Genomic DNA, 22,243 nt, shown 5'->3' on the forward strand with positions numbered 1-22,243 from the left:
CTGTTTTGAAGACTTTGGGACTCTGGGCACTTTACCACTGGTAACCAGTGCTGAGCTGCATGTGTTCTCTACTTAAAACATGGCAACATTGGCTTTTACACAATTGCCATATTTATTTACTTATACGTCCCTAGTAAAGTGCACTAAATGTGCCCAGGGCCTGTAAATTAAATGCTACTAGTGGGCCTGCAGCACTGATGATGCCACCCACTTAAGTAGCCCTTTAAACATGTCTCAAGCCTGTGACTGCAGAACCTGTGTGTGCAGTTTAAACTGTCATATCGACCCAGCAGGTTAGCCCTCTTGCCAGGACCAAACCTTCCTTTGTAATAAATATAAGTCATCCCTAAGGTAGGCCCTGGATAGCCCACAGGCAAGGTACAATTTAGTTTAAAAGTAGGACACATACTTTTCAGTTTTACATGTCCTGGCAGTAAAAAACTCTTAAATTCGTTTTTCACTATTGCAAAGCATATCTCTTCCATAGGTTAACATTGGGATTACCTTATTATATCTTTTAATTGTAATTTCCAATGGGGAAAAGATGGGACCCCTAAGTTTGGTGTCTCTGGAGTCACATTTAAAAATCCTAACTTATGGTGAAGTCAGATTTACGATTGTAATTCTGAAAATGTCACTATTAGAAAGCTAAGTGTTGAAATATCGCGCACTCCCGTTTAATCTCTGAGTATGTTGAATTTTAACAAGTAGTGGCGTGCTGCTAGAAAGCTGGCATATTCTTTATTTAGCTATTTGGTGCCTTCTGTCTGTCTCTGAATACACACCTGGGGTGGGTGACAGCTGGGCTTTGTGCATTCCCTCCAGACAGCCACACACCAGGGAGCTTAGTTGTGATTGATGGGCCATCCACATTCTGATGGGCCATCCTGAGTAGGATGGGAAGGAGAAGCTAACACATCTGAATGAGCTGGGGTCTGTCCCTACACAAAGGGCTGCGTATCCTACTGTAGTGAGTCTGGAGCCATGGCAGGAAGGGCAGGTACTCTGTGCACTTCAAATGCCTATCTCTAAATTCTCCTCCACTTCAAAGGCACAACCTGGTATAGGTACTGGACCTCTGACACCACCAACTTAGTACTCTGGACCTGTGGATATTCTGCCAGGAAGAAGGACCACTGTGCTGCTGAAAGGACTGTCACTCTGTTGGACTCTGCTGGACTCCTGTTCTGCCGCACTGACCTGCTGCCTGCTGCCCTCGTGCCTGGGAGTAAGAAGGACTTTCCACACTAGAATCAACGTGACTCAAAGGGCTTGTCTGCTTTCTTCCTGTTGGAAATCTCAGGGACACGAAAGACTTAATTCCACTTATCACCAGCATCTGGACTCTGCAATTTGAAATACTTGCCATGCCAAGTGGGGCCAATCCAGTCCTGGGCCCTTGGGAGTGGGTTTAAACTGCCCTAAAATCCATGCATTGCCGTAGTTGCGCGGCTGAGTAACCGGTGCATTGCCCTCGATGCCAATGCATTGCTGCTGCTGCAAGGACTGAAGATCCCGCATCGCTGACTGCACAGCACCTTGCCTCCAGTTTCCGACTCACCCTTGACCTGAGCAGCTCGACGACGATGCATCACCTACATCTTGGGGTTTAACAACGACACATCTCCAATTTGCGTGGCTTGGAATTGACGTATCACCTACATCCTAAGTATCTACATCGACCATCCTAAAAGATTTACGTTGACCCAAGGCCTCATCTGCTCCTCGCATCTCGTCCTCAACATCGATGCAACCCCCAAGCCACGGTACTGTTTCAGCAGTCCATGGATGGCCCCTGTATCTGACCTGTGCTCCACTGCGGTCGGTCTGAACTTTCGTATTTGACCCGGTCTAGTGGGACCAGATAGCCCCAGTTGGCGCTTTATACATTTAAGCACTGTATTTGAAAATATTCTTTCAAAATTCAGAACTCCGGGTATACTTATTGGATTTTTGTCGTTTTGGTCTGTTTAACTGTTTGAAGTGTTGCACAAATACTTTACACATTGCCTCTTAAGTTGAGGCTGCCTGACCTGTGCCAGGACACCAGAGGGTGAGCACAGGTTAATCTAGGGTGCCAAACTTACCCTGACTAGGACTGTGGTTCCTGCTTGGACAGGGTGCATACCTCTGCCAACCAGAAACCCAATTTCTAACAAACAACAAGGCCAAAATAAACAAGCATTGGCATAGCCAATAGGTCTCGCCTTTGGGACCTTATAAGTGTTTAGCCATGCAACAGTTGCATAACTAAATACTTATAAGGTCCCAAAAGCGAGAACTATTGGCTATGGCAAGCGGCCGTGCGGCCACGAAAGTGAAAGTGATCGCGATCACGATCAAACATCAAAGCGGCCCTGCGGCCGCGTAAGTGAAAGTAATCGCGGTAAAGCGGGGCGTGCGCACCCGCGCACATGCACTGTAGCTCTAGGCTGGCCTGGTAGCAATTTTTGGAGCCCTCTCAATAAGTCTCACCAGACCAGCGCATGCGCTGGGTCAGGCGAGACCTAAAAATCAGGATACTAGATGCACATCTGGGCAGGGGATCGGGGTCTCTTCACCATAGAGGGGACCTTCCCATACCAACTGTCATACATTTGTGGCAATATCTATACTTCAATCATAAAATGCCCATGTAGAACATTCTCGGCCAACAGAGGGCCTGATACACAAAAGTAAACTTACAATTTTGTGTAAGTCAACCATTGTTTGCTATTCACAAAAGGATTTAAGAGTAGTATCTTTACGAGTGCAGAGTCTCTGCATATAATAAGATCAAATTTGTATGTACGGAAACTCAGCACTCGTAAACATACTACCTATAAATCAATTTATGAAGAGCAAACAATCGTAAACTTACATGAAAGTGTGTGTTTACCTTTGTGATTCCGGCCCAGAGTTGACTTTTGCCTAAAGTAGTAGTAATAGCAATGCCCTTGGGCCCTCTGTTGCTAAAGATGGAAGATACAATGGACCACACTTAAGCCTCCATCACTGGTCCCCTAGTATCCGCAGCACAGTAATACTACTAACAGTATTATAAAAAACACGCACACTGGTAATATGAAGTTGCAGTATTACTACGACTTTAAAACGCTCTCCATTTTAGCGCTCTTGAACTGGGGAATAAGATGCATAAATACATGATAAGCAGTGATTTCTGCATGCCATTCTATAATTCATTTTTCCTGAGACAAAGTCCTCCAGGTTAGACTATGTAAATGTATAACTTGGAATTAAAGTGCTAATACCTCATGATCAGTGCTACTGGGGCTATATGATTCAGCATCCATGGTGTTTTCCACATAAATAAAAACATGCCACAATTGCCGCACAATCCTTCTTCTTCGGCATTCACAGCTTTTAACATAAAAGAAATTCTAGCCCAAAGGGATCAAAAGATACTAAAAATTATACCATACATTTTGCCCGCAAGGCAGGCCGTTTGTCACAACCAACAAGCTTGACTTTCAGTTGCTGATTGCTATATTTAGGTGTTACCCTGATATTAATGAGGTGAAATCTTTGAACATACAGTGTTAATATGTGAAAAATAGCAAAATAGAGAAGTGGCCCTGGTAATGTCTATTTGTGTCTAAACTCCTGTTTCTACACAGATTTGCACCATAACTGAAATTGTAATATGGGCCTTAAAGTAGAAAATCTCTCAAGCATTCCAACTTCATGCACTCTTCAGTGGTTTAACCTATATATTCCACCTCATCAAATCCAAGAATAAATCAGACTTACATGCATCCTGTGCGTTTACAGGGTCGACATCAAATTATCTTCTCGCCAGACACACATAATACATTTATCCATTACAAGCACAGCGAGACAACCACCACCAGTTCCAACACCATTCAATGATGCAACCAGTAGCCCAGAAAAGATGAGATAACTTTTAGCTACTTTGATAGACACTGCAATGTATAACAATGCACCCTTAATGAAATATACCCATCAAAAATACTGATGGATTCACTTTCATAACAACCATGCGCACCATGGGTAATTCACACTTGACAATACCATGTCAATAAGTTGTCCTTTCTCTGTTGTGATGACCAGCAGCAAGATGACAAGCCGCACTACACTGGGAGCCTAGCTCTTATGCAACAGTACACATATCGCCAGAAAACATCTCATAATGAAACCAAGTAACACAATTCCTTACAAATGCCCCCTCAGATCAAACGTGCCTCAAACATATGTGTCCGTCATGGCACCTTCGCCTGTGATACAGCTTGTTAAGAAATAGCTGCATATTCCTCTGGCTTCACACATATTCCTCTGGCTTCACACCACATATATACCATATATACCATATTTCCTGCAACCTATATCGACATCACTGAAATTGCTGTTCATGGATGTGCTGGTCAGATAGAAGAACAAGGCATTACATCATTATGTGTTTTATTTTTCAAAGTGGCTACTTCTTATTTCAAAATAAAATCGCACACCCATCTTAATTAAGTGTATAACATTGCCACTGACATTCTCTCTGTGATATTTTCCATGCGCCTTTCTACTACTACATTTTGGGATTAATATGTGTCAGTTCGTGTTTTAGAAATAATGCGTGGGTGATGTGTATTTAATTAGATACCTACTTTTTTCTTGCAACACGTGACTAACATGGGTCTATGCAGGACTCAAGCTGTGCTCTACTGACAAGGCCAAAATAGTTCAAAACTGGTTTGGGTTTGCTTGTGTACCCTTCTGGAGGGGGCATCATCTGGCAGTTCGGGATGGCCTGTGCCCATGAGCAGCAGGGCCAGTACTGATATGGATAAGGCCGCCCCCTGTGGAGACCGGCATGATGGGCAAAACCAATGGACTGGAATGTGGCCCTGGGCTCTCACCAGCGGCGGAGATGAATTCAAGCATTCCATCCATTACCCAGTTGTTTGTTGCAATTGATGCCCAAAATGTAATGGGTATGCCCAGAGGAGGGTCTCAAACTCACTTCACCATAAGACTTAAGCTGTGTGCTTATGACGAAGCCCAAAGGGATTGCTTGTGTATCCATTTGGAGAAGACCTCACCTGGCAGTTTAGGATGGACTGATCCAACGAGAGCAGGATCAGTACTGATTTGCACATGGTGGGATCTTTTGTCTAGGGTGGCATGATAAGCAAACATTGATGGACTGAAATGTGGCCCTGAGGGCAAGTGGCTGAGGTTAATTCAAGCGTTCCATATATCACCTTGTGGTTTGTTGCAGTGGAATTTATGGATGTTATCTGTTATAATTTTTTTTAATGCATTCCATAGCACAGAAAAGCTCATTTTCGTGCAGCCTGCTGCGCTTTTTGGTTTATTGGTTGTGAGGGTGGGGCATAGTTCAGAACAGGCCACCTCAGTGCTTCATAGTCAAGGAAGGGGACTCTCACTTTTAGGTATCATTAATAAATTATGGTAATGAGTTGGTTAGGTTTGTTTCTATAGATGTGTTGTTTCCAGCTCATTAGGTCTCGGCTGCGAAAGGCTGCGCTTGCGCAGTCTCGCTCCGAGATTTAATGAGTTGGAGTGACTTTGAGAAGAGGGGCTTGCACCCGCCCCTCTTCTCTCCTGTTCTCCATTGGCTGGCCTCTTAAATGCTGGCCAGCCACTGGAGAAGAGGTCCAGTCACTCCGTTGAAGCCCCGTCCTTTTCGGATCGGGGGGCGTGTTTTTTCGTTGCTTTTCGCAGGGCGTGTTTTTCTCTCCTCCAGCCAATGGCAAGAGGAGAGAAAAAGAAACACGCCCCCGAATCCGAAACCGAGGCTGCGTTTCTCCGAGGCAGTTCTTCTCTGCCTCGGAGAAAGGCGGTGGTGTCCCGGCGTTGCTCCCTCACCTGCTTCTTAGCCACCTTGGATTGTTTGACAAACATTTACACATAAATAGGCGTGAAAGCTAAGACGTGCGTGGTTCTGTTGGTTGTTTAATTTTCACCCCTCAAGAGCGACTAAAAATATACCTGCTTTTTAACCAAACAAAAAAATCTGTGGGGTTCATTGTCTCTGTTGTTTCAACCGCTCAACGCATGGAACTCTGGGACCTGTGGTTTCCGATTGTCGATTGTGTGATTGGCAAGGCCATCTCTTCGTACAGGGTTCAAACTGCAGTTCCCATGGACACTTGCGGTTGTTTCGGGCAGACGGGGCCTCTGCCGTTTGTTCACTGGGAGTGTTTTCTCTTATTTGAATAAACAGCGAAAGGAAAATGGCGGCGAGTTTGGCGAGAAAATAAAGGGAGGAGAAGGAGCTGCTGCTGCGCTCGGGACATCGCACTACCCGTGAGTTGATTTATAGGACTCAAAAAAAACTCTCCCTTTGCATTTAAGAAAGTTTGGTATTGAATATGTTTATGGCAGTTAAACTTGTATTTTTTGTTTGTTATGCCTAGCCTCCCGTTAAGGGTGGGAAACGGCAGTATCTTAAACCGCAACTCAGTCAGTGCCTTATGAGAACGGCACCATCCTATTGAAATATCAGCTAGTGTCTGTGTTTTAAACGCAGTTTGTATGTACAAGGCTGAACATGTTATTCGCAGAGGTGGGAAGGTCGTAGTCTGGACTGTGGGGTGTGTAAATGGTGCATTCACTGAAGATGGTAAATATTGTCAGTAACTATCTGCCAGGCACCATGTCGGTCTCTCCATGATCTCTGCCCTTGCTGTACTATCTATTTTTGTTGTGCAAAAGATGTTGCAGTTATCTTGCCGTTTTTCTTTAAAACGAGCAGCTCTGCAGTAGCGGGCTGGAGTGGGGAGTCTAAGCAGGTTGCCTCATCCGGACCCACCACCATGTCCCCGAATTGAACTCTGCTGGTGTTGGCAGCTAAGCTTCTTTGCATTCCTTTGAGAGGGAAAAAAAAAAAAAGTGAACGACAGGCCTTTAAAATAAAATGGAATACACTCCAGTTCTCGCGGCGGCTTTAATGCGTGATCCCGTGCCTGCTGAAAGGCGAACGATAACTTGGATGGCCGGGCAGTTCGCTTCGATGGAGCCGCCGAATTTCTGGCAGCTTGCGCAGGAGGCGACCTGGAAGAAGCCGAGGCCATGCTACAGGGCAAAGGCGGGAGCGACCTACTCAACAGCACCAACGTCGATGGCATCAGCGCACTTCATCAGGTGAGGGGCGTCATGGGTTGTATGATGTCACAGTGACGTCAGTTACTGGACGTGGTATTGTTGTAGTGACGTGTTTTTGAATTGACATTTTGGCCGCAGACGTTTAATTTGCAGGCGGCCCCCATCCCGTTTTGATTTGTAGGAGCCCCTCTCCCCCACTACAGCCCGTTTTCTCAGACGTCCTCCCATTTGGCGTGCTTGTTTTCCCAGGCAGGCCCCCTGGTGGTCCCTGCTGGGGGGGGGGGGGGGGTTGGAAAGCCGCCCCTTGCGGGTCAGACCCGGTGCATGGTGTATGGGTGTGTTTTCCTCGGAAGGGGTGGGGCAGCGTGATCTCTGCGGAGATATGGGGGGCACCTGGGCTGCTGGTGACTCTGCTCTCACTTTGGCCTTTCCTAACCCCTGCCCCCTCCGCCGCGCTCTCCCTCCCGAGTCACTTTTGTTTGTGAAAGGCCCCTAAGTGCGCGCCCATTCACACCCCCCCCCCCCCCCCCCCGGACCTTGGTGTCTGGGACAGCCCTGGGCAGAGGATAGGCTTCATTGGGCTGTGGAGAGAGCGCTGCTGCTGAGCTGCAGGTCCGGGCACTCGGGGGCAGGGCACGAGGAGCAAGGGCAGAAACAGGGCAGAGGTAAAGGGCAGGCGGCGAGGACAGTGAGGGCAAACGGGGTGGAAAGTGATTAAAGGTAGCGGACAGGCGTCAGAGAGGGGCAGAAACAGGAAGAGACAGAAGTGTAGAGGTGCAGGACAGGTAGTGAGCAGGAGGGGCAGAGAGGCGACAGGAGCAGGGTGGGCGAGTTATAAAGTGGGGACGATGTGGAGTAATCGGCCATTCTACACCCTGACGGCCTACTTTTTAATTCAGTTTGGCGCCCCTCCCCCCACAATGCATGACTAGCTTTGGTGAGGCCTTATTGTGGAATATATCGGTGAACTCGCGCTGATGGGATTATTGTTGGCAGGACTCCCCCCGTCAAAGGCTGGTGGCTGGATGTACTGCAGGCGGGCGGTGGACCTGGAGGTTGTAGACTGTCTACCATAAGCCCCAAAACGCTGGAGAATAGTGCACTGAAGATGCTGCCAGTGAACTGTGGGCCTGAAAGAAGGAATGCAAGTGTGGGTGAGTGTAGAATTTCGACCTTAGCACTTCAGCTCTCTTGCACGTTTTCTTACTACATTATAACGAGTGTCTTTTATGAGATTTTCCCTAAGTTTCACAGTAGATGACGGCATGGGTTCTTTTGCATCAGTGTCGCTTTGATTCCTTAATGCACTCGGTGTAATTGACACTGATGTCCAGCACCCATACTCGTAAAAACCATAGTCTGTGAAAATGTGTCCTCCTTTCTTGGCCCAGAAATAGCTTTCTCTTTGACTCTCTCTCCCTTCCTTTCTAAATTACCTTTCTTTTCCCCTTTTCCCATTTCTGTTTCTTCCTTCCCCTTCTGGGTACTCCAGGCAGCCAACTGTGCTTCAGGGCCCTCCTCTCTTTGGGTAATGACGCTCTGGTGATTGTGCCAATCAGTGCCTTCAGGATGTCTTAAGGTCTAACAATGTCCATTCCCCGCCTTGCAGGGGGATGACGGAAGCATTAGCCGCTGCTCTCTACTCCCCACTTGCTTGCCCAGTCCGAGAGGAATGAGAGAACTCCTTCAGCTCTGCATCATTTCGACTCGTAAAAACAGCTAGCCAGCAGGTCATAGTAACAAGCATTTACAATGCAACGGTCTCGGCATTGTTAAAGTTAGAGCTATTGGCATTGCTCATGACAATGCCGTTTCTTTAAATGTTTTAAAAACAAAAAACATAAACAAAAATAATGTCATGAGCAATGCCAATAGCTCTAACTTTACCAATGCCGAGACCATTGCATTGTAAATGCTTGTTTTTAATTGGTTGTGGATCTTTCAGTCAATCACCTCGCGCTTGCAGAATGAACTTAAACATAGCGAAGGGGCATCAGTGAACTGATTGGTTTATATTCTGTCAAACTCTCTTTTTAAGATTATGGAGAATGCACATTTAGTTAACTTAATATACTCACTCTGCACGCCTGAAAGGAAGGTTTGATTGGGCTGCATACAAACACCACAACAAAGTGACGATTGAAAACAGTAACACAGAAATGTTTCAACTTGCAATGCACTTCTAATATTAATTTATAAATGGCTGCCCAGGACACATGCCTGTTTCAGATGGTGCTGCAGATCTTAAGGTAACCGCTTACGAGGAATCAGGAATTTTGTGCAGAGATCCCGGCCGTCTGGAACTTCTGTCACCAGTTGGAATATCTGCATAGAAGAAGCTTTTGTGCGTTTAACCCCCTCAGAAGGGGGAATGATAGTACAGACCCAGATTTACCGGGCAGAATCCCACTAGGAAAGTCTGATTCCGCGGACGGGGTGGGGGGGGAGATAACACACAGATTTACCACCTGCTATGAGAGACATTAAATGAGTGTGTGGATTCTTCCTCAATGGCCGCGGGCAGAGTGTGGGGAGGGTAGGTGGGGCGATAGCAGGATATTCTTGCAGGAAGGGGGAGGGGGGGGGGCATTACATGCCTCTCCATGCCTTGGCAGAGCTTTGGGCAGGTAGTATGACACCAGGGCACAAGTCCTAAAAAAAAAAGTGGGGGGACGCTGTCACCGGAAGTGACGTCACAACAGGAATCTCATGAAAATAAGTGGGGGGACGCTGTCACCGGAAGTGACGTCACAACAGGAATCTCATGAGTATTCATGTGCCTTTAGATGACGGGGCATTTCACAGCACTGCTACCCCTGGTCTGTTCAAGTCTCCAATTACAAATATTAGCATATCTTTGGTACACAATGCTGTCCAGCTTTTGGGCAGGGGGGACGGCGTCCACCCGGAAAAACCTGGTAAAATAAGTGGGGGGACGCCGTCCACCCGCGTGGTACCCCGACTCGAGCCCTGTATGACACTGATCTGGGATGCTATACAGCCGTATCCAAAGAGCCTTTCCCTCCCAATTTTACGGTTGGGATAATCGAGTTTGGTGTCTGAAAATCCCAGTGTTGGACACTAGTCAATTGATAATTGTGCAGAGCAGAATTCCGCATGGGAATTCCACTCCACTCAAAATATATTTGGGCCCAAGAGTTTATGTAAAATACCGAATAAATGTTTCTTTCACGAAGATAAATAATGTTATTTTATTTCTTTTAATTTTTTTTTTTTTTTTAGGGTGGGAAGTTTTATACAGCGCGAACTCGACCGGAAGGCATCAGCACGCTTTACAAGAGCACCAGTTGCGTTACAGACGGACACATTCATTTTTGTTAGGCACGAGGAGATTAGGTGATTTGCCCAGAATCACAGGATGTTGAGCGTCCCTGCCGAGAATCACGAGGATTACAGTCTAATACAGGTAATGACAGTAGAATCACTGAAGCCAAATTTATTCGGATGCAACACTTCCATATAAGATACGATAATGCAATCAAACAATATAAAAGAAAACACATCATATAAAAACATTGCAAACATATAAAACATCGCCAGTATTTAAAACAGTGCAGTTTAATAAAACTCTGGGGATCTAGAAGTATTCGCATACTCGCGCTAAAAATGACATCATGAGTGCAGGCCATTCAGTGATCAATCACTTCTAGAGAGCCTAGGGGCATATTATCAAGCCAGGCGATAAAATTATCGCCGCTTTAGCGGCAGAAAACTGCCCCTAAAACGGCGATAATGGGCTTGATAATATGCTCTATGGAATTCCAATTGAAGCCCATGTTAGATGTGAAGGACATTGGTATTTCTCTGTTCCATAGCGAACACATTGGAATTCTTTGGTAATTCTGCATGCCAACATTACCAATACCACCAGATGATCCTGGACTGAGGGCGCTATGTATTTTACTTGTGATAAGCAGCAGTGACCTGGGCTATTGGCTAGTGTTTGGAATAAGTTTAAAACCAGGAAGGCAGGGATGGATGTTGATGTTTAACCCCCAAACCCTTCATACAAACCACAGGATATCATGTAACAGATTAGACTAAAACATTGGCAGAATGTGTGTATTCATTAGGTTGTAACTAAGAGTCATGGATAACCACAGGACTGCAGGCTTGTACTTTATCATGGGCAAAAGTGAAAAAGCAATGGGCCTGACTCACAAATGCCTCGGCACCTGTGGCGGAGGCCCCGCAGTTGTGGGGGAGCCTCCGTAATTGGGGCGAAATCTCGCAATAATCGCAGTGCGGAGACTCCCTCATAACTGCGGAGCCTCCGCGACAAGTGCGGCGGCCCTATGTGAATCTGGCCCAATGTGTTTGAAACCTAAATCTGAAAAGTGGTTTGCTGTTTGTTATTTGGTTCGAGGTTATTAATTGCAATTGACACTGTGAAAAGTAAAGTACAGGTAATCTAAGCAAAACATTATTTAAAGCATGTTTTATCCATCATTTTACTCTATGCAAAGGATATGCATGTGTATATATATTTGGACATATGAACTGGTATTGTGCCTCCTGCACTTATAACATGAAAACGCATTATTTGCAACCACCAGGATCATCCCAGGGCCCTACAAAGTCTGAAAAGTACTGAAATTAATTAAACAAGGTGTTTTTGCAGCATGCATTCATTCTGAACAATACATTGTGCAATGGTAGTTGGCTTGTTTAGGGTAATATAATTTTTTTTTAGTCGCAGCTCAAATTAAGTGTTATAGTAAGTTTAGATCAATTAGAGGGAGTGCCCTTAATTGCCGTCGAGCATAACAGCAGAACTGTGTGGTGAACAGTACACTGGATTTTGCCTGAGTAGTTGTTCTTTCCATATGTGTTCAGTGGAGTGGTCATTTACTCTAAGTATTTTTCCCATATTTGTTTACAGAGGTACTTGTGTATTGTATGTTTTATTTTGCTAGGTGTGGCTTCTTTTATGTACCATTCTCTTCATACATGTTTGGTTCATTGGTGTTAATGAGATGTTGTGTGGATACTGCACAAATGCACATCCATTGTTTCAAATATGCAGTCATTGGTCTTAATGTATGTTCTTAAGCTCGATTGTACATTCATAGGTTCGAGTGTACTTAGTTGTAGGAAATGTACATTGGGTAGACCGAATTTTTGGAAGGGCTATCTGGAGTACAACAAGTGTGATAATTTTCCATAACTCACAGAATGTGATTTTGTTCTTTCTTGGCACGCCCAAATTGTGTAAGTGTGACATGTTTAAAATACTTTCACTCAGAAGGTGAGGCACTCTTCACTATCTCCTCTTGTGCAAGTTTTAGCTTCATGTGATGTTTGGTGACATTTGATGCATAGTTTTGAGAAATGTCTTCTTCAAGTTGTTCTGTGAAAAGGCCTGTGTTGAAAAAATTCTCAAAAACGAACTTCAATATATTTTAAACAATGAAATCCTAGATCAATGTTCAAAAGAGATGGCACAACATTTGATGAGCTTTATTCTTTAATTTTATAAGCTCTATCTTTAAGATTGATCTTGAATTTGTCATGGAAGGTGCAACACAACCCTTACCAGAGTGGTCCTGATGCACCACTAAAGTATGCATTTCCCTGAATTGTTAAGGACATGGTATAGATAATTGTGCATTACGGTCCATATATGCCGTAATTTGGTCTGGTAAAAAGCTAATAAACCATCAGGCCAAGTGATTTGCAAATGTCATCAGAAACCTTGAACATGGTACCAGTTATAGGTAAAGTTGGAGCCAGTGTATACTTCACTGCTTTAAAACACCCCTCATCCTCATTTAATTGTGGGCATTTGTCATCTTCCTCAAATTGAACACCACAACGTTACAATGTGTTCCCCTGTCAAACTGCAGCCTGGATCCACACATACAATATCGACTCAAACCCCATAGACATAAGCCCATAATCTAAATCAGTTGGCTTTCACGCCCATGTGCAAAGCAACATTTTACATACGAAATGCAGCATTCAAAACCATACCTCAAGCCCTACCTATTGCACTTGGTATCAAACACGATTCATCCTTGACAATCATGCCTCCTGCGGGACGTAACTCCCCACAACCTTATCAATGTTGATAAAAAAACACCACTGACCAGACAAAAAAAGTTATGTGATTAAGAAAACAATGATGGATTGATTTACCTGGTTCCTCACATAGCCAAACTAAAACATAAATATAGACGTTTCGAGACACCCCTTTCTTGCAGTCTCCCGAACAGTTTTTTGTAATGTTACATCCTCTTACCAATGCTGTTTAAAATGTAGAAGGAGTCACTGGGGGATTCACCACCAAAACAAAGGATTAACCATAAACCACTAAGCAGATGCAACGTACCTTCACTTACAACAAATTATTCTGGATTACGAATCCCAGTTCCTATTAGGAGCACAACACATGGCCCACAGCAGTTTTGTAATTTACAGAGCTATGGAGTGCACAGAAGAGGGGATGTGATGTAATTGCTATGAAGCCATTTTAGAACCTTTGGATCTAGTTCTGATCGGTGCTTAATTTGTCAAAGAAAGAGTGCCGGTGCCCAAAGCTCTGCCTAGAAGCCCGCGGCCGGTGCTGCGGCTGGTGCTGTTAAAAAGGTGTAGTGGGCACCAGGCTTTTCCCAGGTGGGCCATAGGGGTGGGGGCCAGTTTTCTGGCTGTGGGGGCCGGTTTTACAGCAGTGCCACAATATTGGCCCCCTGTAAACAAAAGTGGGAGCAGTGCTTTTTACTACCCCCCTCCCCCCCCCCACCAAGGGCCGGTCGAGCAGCAATCAGCCAGGGCTTGTTGCTGTTCCCAGTCCGGCCCTGTTGATATACCAAGGTTGGCGGTCTTAAATCCACATCATGCCTCTTTAAGCCACTACCAAAAAATCCATGCACCTTTATCCCACTCTGGCAGGTTCATGCTTTCTTCCTTTGTGCTGGTTCTTCCATCTTTCTCTTCCTGTGTCTTTCCAGTTTCTGGGATTTCCCTCTCATGCTCTCGAGAAATGTCTGAAGAGGAAATATATTTGGCACTTGATTGAAAATTAGAATTCTGGATCTGGCCCCTCCCCCTTATGATATATATGATCCGGTATCATCCCCAAGCAGTCCCTTAATGTACAGGGTTCAAGCCCCTAAGCAATGTCTGTGCTACAGATCTACCGCTATTTACAAGCGCAAGAGCGTTATCTAAGTATAATTCACAATAGGAACTTTGTCCTCCTGTTGATTACAATAGTAGTATAAGGAGCGTGGACACTGGACCTTAATTAGCTCCTTGGTCCCCCCCTCTTTTTTGGTTTATAGATGATGTACGGCGGTTCAGCCGAGGGACCTGTCTATTTCTATTTCTGTTTTCTGTCAAGCACACGAGACAGGATCATAGTATGAGTGTGAGCTGGTTCCATATTACGCCTGGACTCCTTTGCCAGGGCGGTGCCCTTATTCACTGCTTTACTCTTCTAATGTTAAGATTTGAATAATGTATGCAGTGGCATATTTTTGGGCTACCACCTTTTAGATTATTTTTCAGACCCCCACTAGTTTCTTATGTAATTATCATTTAGGAGGAGTTTTTCCCAATTTGGCACCAGTAATACAGAGTTATACTTCTTTTAGTGTGAGGTGTGGTCTAGGTGTGACATTAGGAGTATTTCTACTCATCGACTTTATCTTTATGTGAAGGGTATTGAGCACGAGTTCTAGGCATTATAACCGCCAGCCTCTATTAGGGCATTACCGTTGACTATCCCTTCTCTCTCCTTTACCAAGCCGGTGCGCAGGAGCAGGCGAGTAGTGTGCCCGACGAATGCACATGCGCATTCACTCTCCTTTCTCGCACATGCGCACTATGTTCCTTCCCGTCAGAACCTTCCTGTCAAGGATCCCACCAATCACCTGACCCGGTCACTCCATTTAACCCCGCGATTTGCCGTGAATTATTTTCTCTCGGCAGACGCTTGGACAGGGGTAGGTGTATAGGAGGCAGCACCCGCATATTTTTGTAAGTATTCAATAGAGGCAGGAATTGTATTACTGCGGGCATTTTGATCAGCATTATTGATGTTCTGATATAGTGCCTCTCTGTTCCTGTTCTGTTTTACTGTTTCCACAGCCCGGTTAAATACGGGCGTCCATCCCTCTGACCATTGGAGATACTCTATAAGCAGTTCTTGGTGAGCATGCTTTTTTATAATTGACAATCCTATTTGTTGCATTCACGACGACAGGATGATTCTCCTTGTGTTGTATGTATTGGGCTTCATGTCCTATGCCAGTAGAATGGTTCCTATGACGCCTATTTAGCCGTCACTCATGGCTGGGGCTTTTCAGATTAGTTGCATTTGACCTGTCTTGTGTGCTTGTTTATTTCTTTCTTTTTTTATGTAATTGTTGTGCACACAGAAGTGGCACACTGCGAAGCATCAAGTCATTACTGGTGCTCATTTGTGGTCTATCTGTTTGTTCTTTTTCCTAGGCACCATCCAGGAGCGGCCTCCAATTAGCAGCTGTAACCACAATGAGGGTATACAGGTTTCTGCCCCGCCCTGGCTGAGATAAGAGGGTCAATTAATTAATTTTTATTTCTATATTCAAACCTTTCACGTGCACTTCACCTTTTCATCATGTTGGTCCTGAAGAAGCGCTAACGACCTACGGGCGATAGAGGCGCGAAACATGTTGGCCTTGTATATTGACAACTTGGCAAATAGGCCTTTTTGGGTCAATAACTTTTTTTAGCAGTTTTGTGGACTGCCAAGGGTATACTAACTAATTATATCGCTGCATGTTTACCCTTGATTACATTTCACCTAAACTTTTACACTGCACGTATTTTCATTACCCTCTCCATGACCCACTCCCCACACACCCTCATGCACCATCCGGCTATCCTCCAAAAGATCTCCGATAAAGTGACCCTTCGGGGGACCCGTAGGGAATTGCAGCGCCGGCCCTACGAGGAGCAAACGCCCGATGATGAAGCATGACACCCCTTGGGGTGTGTGAGGGCAGCAGAGGATGTAGAATCATTTTCCCTCTCACATTTGGGTCTTCCATACCTAGGATCTCTTCTTTCCTTTTTTTCGTCTCTTTTCCTCTCTCCTTCTCGTTTTATTACACGGGTGACTTTTTGCACCCTGATGCATGGGTGACTTTTTGCACCCTGACATAGGAACTTTGTCCTCCTGTTGATTACAATAGTAGTATAAGGAGCGTGGACACTGGACCTTAATTAGCTCCTTGGTCCCCCCCTCTTTTTTGGTTTATAGATGATGTACGGCGGTTCAGCCGAGGGACCTGTCTATTTCTATTTCTGTTTTCTGTCAAGCACACGAGACAGGATCATAGTATGAGTGTGAGCTGGTTCCATATTACGCCTGGACTCCTTTGCCAGGGCGGTGCCCTTATTCACTGCTTTACTCTTCTAATGTTAAGATTTGAATAATGTATGCAGTGGCATATTTTTGGGCTACCACCTTTTAGATTATTTTTCAGACCCCCACTAGTTTCTTATGTAATTATCATTTAGGAGGAGTTTTTCCCAATTTGGCACCAGTAATACAGAGTTATACTTCTTTTAGTGCGAGGTGTGGTCTAGGTGTGACATTAGGAGTATTTCTACTCATCGACTTTATCTTTATGTGAAGGGTATTGAGCACGAGTTCTAGGCATTATAACCGCCAGCCTCTATTAGGGCATTACCGTTGACTATCCCTTCTCTCTCCTTTACCAAGCCGGTGCGCAGGAGCGGGCGAGTAGTGTGCCCGACGAATGCACATGCGCATTCACTCTCCTTTCTCGCACATGCGCACTATGTTCCTTCCCGTCAGAACCTTCCTGTCAAGGATCCCACCAATCACCTGACCCGGTCACTCCATTTAACCCCGCGATTTGCCGTGAATTATTTTCTCTCGGCAGACGCTTGGACAGGGGTAGGTGTATAGGAGGCAGCACCCGCATATTTTTGTAAGTATTCAATAGAGGCAGGAATTGTATTACTGCGGGCATTTTGATCAGCATTATTGATGTTCTGATATAGTGCCTCTCTGTTCCTGTTCTGTTTTACTGTTTCCACAGCCCGGTTAAATACGGGCGTCCATCCCTCTGACCATTGGAGATACTCTATAAGCAGTTCTTGGTGAGCATGCTTTTTTATAATTGACAATCCTATTTGTTGCATTCACGACGACAGGATGATTCTCCTTGTGTTGTATGTATTGGGCTTCATGTCCTATGCCAGTAGAATGGTTCCTATGACGCCTATTTAGCCGTCACTCATGGCTGGGGCTTTTCAGATTAGTTGCATTTGACCTGTCTTGTGTGCTTGTTTATTTCTTTCTTTTTTTATGTAATTGTTGTGCACACAGAAGTGGCACACTGCGAAGCATCAAGTCATTACTGGTGCTCATTTGTGGTCTATCTGTTTGTTCTTTTTCCTAGGCACCATCCAGGAGCGGCCTCCAATTAGCAGCTGTAACCACAATGAGGGTATACAGGTTTCTGCCCCGCCCTGGCTGAGATAAGAGGGTCAATTAATTAATTTTTATTTCTATATTCAAACCTTTCACGTGCACTTCACCTTTTCATCATGTTGGTCCTGAAGAAGCGCTAACGACCTACGGGCGATAGAGGCGCGAAACATGTTGGCCTTGTATATTGACAACTTGGCAAATAGGCCTTTTTGGGTCAATAACTTTTTTTAGCAGTTTTGTGGACTGCCAAGGGTATACTAACTAATTATATCGCTGCATGTTTACCCTTGATTACATTTCACCTAAACTTTTACACTGCACGTATTTTCATTACCCTCTCCATGACCCACTCCCCACACACCCTCATGCACCATCCGGCTATCCTCCAAAAGATCTCCGATAAAGTGACCCTTCGGGGGACCCGTAGGGAATTGCAGCGCCGGCCCTACGAGGAGCAAACGCCCGATGATGAAGCATGACACCCCTTGGGGTGTGTGAGGGCAGCAGAGGATGTAGAATCATTTTCCCTCTCACATTTGGGTCTTCCATACCTAGGATCTCTTCTTTCCTTTTTTTCGTCTCTTTTCCTCTCTCCTTCTCGTTTTATTACACGGGTGACTTTTTGCACCCTGATGCATGGGTGACTTTTTGCACCCTGACATAGGAACTTTGTCCTCCTGTTGATTACAATAGTAGTATAAGGAGCGTGGACACTGGACCTTAATTAGCTCCTTGGTCCCCCCCTCTTTTTTGGTTTATAGATGATGTACGGCGGTTCAGCCGAGGGACCTGTCTATTTCTATTTCTGTTTTCTGTCAAGCACACGAGACAGGATCATAGTATGAGTGTGAGCTGGTTCCATATTACGCCTGGACTCCTTTGCCAGGGCGGTGCCCTTATTCACTGCTTTACTCTTCTAATGTTAAGATTTGAATAATGTATGCAGTGGCATATTTTTGGGCTACCACCTTTTAGATTATTTTTCAGACCCCCACTAGTTTCTTATGTAATTATCATTTAGGAGGAGTTTTTCCCAATTTGGCACCAGTAATACAGAGTTATACTTCTTTTAGTGCGAGGTGTGGTCTAGGTGTGACATTAGGAGTATTTCTACTCATCGACTTTATCTTTATGTGAAGGGTATTGAGCACGAGTTCTAGGCATTATAACCGCCATCCTCTATTAGGGCATTACCGTTGACTATCCCTTCTCTCTCCTTTACCAAGCCGGTGCGCAGGAGCGGGCGAGTAGTGTGCCCGACGAATGCACATGCGCATTCACTCTCCTTTCTCGCACATGCGCACTATGTTCCTTCCCGTCAGAACCTTCCTGTCAAGGATCCCACCAATCACCTGACCCGGTCACTCCATTTAACCCCGCGATTTGCCGGGAATTATTTTCTCTCGGCAGACGCTTGGACAGGGGTAGGTGTATAGGAGGCAGCACCCGCATATTTTTGGAAGTATTCAATAGAGGCAGGAATTGTATTACTGCGGGCATTTTGATCAGCATTATTGATGTTCTGATATAGTGCCTCTCTGTTCCTGTTCTGTTTTACTGTTTCCACAGCCCGGTTAAATACGGGCGTCCATCCCTCTGACCATTGGAGATACTCTATAAGCAGTTCTTGGTGAGCATGCTTTTTTATAATTGACAATCCTATTTGTTGCATTCACGACGACAGGATGATTCTCCTTGTGTTGTATGTATTGGGCTTCATGTCCTATGCCAGTAGAATGGTTCCTATGACGCCTATTTAGCCGTCACTCATGGCTGGGGCTTTTCAGATTAGTTGCATTTGACCTGTCTTGTGTGCTTGTTTATTTCTTTCTTTTTTTATGTAATTGTTGTGCACACAGAAGTGGCACACTGCGAAGCATCAAGTCATTACTGGTGCTCATTTGTGGTCTATCTGTTTGTTCTTTTTCCTAGGCACCATCCAGGAGCGGCCTCCAATTAGCAGCTGTAACCACAATGAGGGTATACAGGTTTCTGCCCCGCCCTGGCTGAGATAAGAGGGTCAATTAATTAATTTTTATTTCTATATTCAAACCTTTCACGTGCACTTCACCTTTTCATCATGTTGGTCCTGAAGAAGCGCTAACGACCTACGGGCGATAGAGGCGCGAAACATGTTGGCCTTGTATATTGACAACTTGGCAAATAGGCCTTTTTGGGTCAATAACTTTTTTTAGCAGTTTTGTGGACTGCCAAGGGTATACTAACTAATTATATCGCTGCATGTTTACCCTTGATTACATTTCACCTAAACTTTTACACTGCACGTATTTTCATTACCCTCTCCATGACCCACTCCCCACACACCCTCATGCACCATCCGGCTATCCTCCAAAAGATCTCCGATAAAGTGACCCTTCGGGGGACCCGTAGGGAATTGCAGCGCCGGCCCTACGAGGAGCAAACGCCCGATGATGAAGCATGACACCCCTTGGGGTGTGTGAGGGCAGCAGAGGATGTAGAATCATTTTCCCTCTCACATTTGGGTCTTCCATACCTAGGATCTATTCTTTCCTTTTTTTCGTCTCTTTTCCTCTCTCCTTCTCGTTTTATTACACGGGTGACTTTTTGCACCCTGATGCATGGGTGACTTTTTGCACCCTGACATAGGAACTTTGTCCTCCTGTTGATTACAATAGTAGTATAAGGAGCGTGGACACTGGACCTTAATTAGCTCCTTGGTCCCCCCCTCTTTTTTGGTTTATAGATGATGTACGGCGGTTCAGCCGAGGGACCTGTCTATTTCTATTTCTGTTTTCTGTCAAGCACACGAGACAGGATCATAGTATGAGTGTGAGCTGGTTCCATATTACGCCTGGACTCCTTTGCCAGGGCGGTGCCCTTATTCACTGCTTTACTCTTCTAATGTTAAGATTTGAATAATGTATGCAGTGGCATATTTTTGGGCTACCACCTTTTAGATTATTTTTCAGACCCCCACTAGTTTCTTATGTAATTATCATTTAGGAGGAGTTTTTCCCAATTTGGCACCAGTAATACAGAGTTATACTTCTTTTAGTGCGAGGTGTGGTCTAGGTGTGACATTAGGAGTATTTCTACTCATCGACATTATCTTTATGTGAAGGGTATTGAGCACGAGTTCTAGGCATTATAACCGCCATCCTCTATTAGGGCATTACCGTTGACTATCCCTTCTCTCTCCTTTACCAAGCCGGTGCGCAGGAGCGGGCGAGTAGTGTGCCCGACGAATGCACATGCGCATTCACTCTCCTTTCTCGCACATGCGCACTATGTTCCTTCCCGTCAGAACCTTCCTGTCAAGGATCCCACCAATCACCTGACCCGGTCACTCCATTTAACCCCGCGATTTGCCGTGAATTATTTTCTCTCGGCAGACGCTTGGACAGGGGTAGGTGTATAGGAGGCAGCACCCGCATATTTTTGGAAGTATTCAATAGAGGCAGGAATTGTATTACTGCGGGCATTTTGATCAGCATTATTGATGTTCTGATATAGTGCCTCTCTGTTCCTGTTCTGTTTTACTGTTTCCACAGCCCGGTTAAATACGGGCGTCCATCCCTCTGACCATTGGAGATACTCTATAAGCAGTTCTTGGTGAGCATGCTTTTTTATAATTGACAATCCTATTTGTTGCATTCACGACGACAGGATGATTCTCCTTGTGTTGTATGTATTGGGCTTCATGTCCTATGCCAGTAGAATGGTTCCTATGACGCCTATTTAGCCGTCACTCATGGCTGGGGCTTTTCAGATTAGTTGCATTTGACCTGTCTTGTGTGCTTGTTTATTTCTTTCTTTTTTTATGTAATTGTTGTGCACACAGAAGTGGCACACTGCGAAGCATCAAGTCATTACTGGTGCTCATTTGTGGTCTATCTGTTTGTTCTTTTTCCTAGGCACCATCCAGGAGCGGCCTCCAATTAGCAGCTGTAACCACAATGAGGGTATACAGGTTTCTGCCCCGCCCTGGCTGAGATAAGAGGGTCAATTAATTAATTTTTATTTCTATATTCAAACCTTTCACGTGCACTTCACCTTTTCATCATGTTGGTCCTGAAGAAGCGCTAACGACCTACGGGCGATAGAGGCGCGAAACATGTTGGCCTTGTATATTGACAACTTGGCAAATAGGCCTTTTTGGGTCAATAACTTTTTTTAGCAGTTTTGTGGACTGCCAAGGGTATACTAACTAATTATATCGCTGCATGTTTACCCTTGATTACATTTCACCTAAACTTTTACACTGCACGTATTTTCATTACCCTCTCCATGACCCACTCCCCACACACCCTCATGCACCATCCGGCTATCCTCCAAAAGATCTCCGATAAAGTGACCCTTCGGGGGACCCGTAGGGAATTGCAGCGCCGGCCCTACGAGGAGCAAACGCCCGATGATGAAGCATGACACCCCTTGGGGTGTGTGAGGGCAGCAGAGGATGTAGAATCATTTTCCCTCTCACATTTGGGTCTTCCATACCTAGGATCTCTTCTTTCCTTTTTTTCGTCTCTTTTCCTCTCTCCTTCTCGTTTTATTACACGGGTGACTTTTTGCACCCTGATGCATGGGTGACTTTTTGCACCCTGACATAGGAACTTTGTCCTCCTGTTGATTACAATAGTAGTATAAGGAGCGTGGACACTGGACCTTAATTAGCTCCTTGGTCCCCCCCTCTTTTTTGGTTTATATAAT

This window comes from Triturus cristatus, chromosome 8 (genome assembly GCF_964204655.1).
Source record: "Triturus cristatus chromosome 8, aTriCri1.1, whole genome shotgun sequence".
In the NCBI taxonomy this organism is placed as follows: Eukaryota; Metazoa; Chordata; class Amphibia; order Caudata; family Salamandridae; genus Triturus; species Triturus cristatus.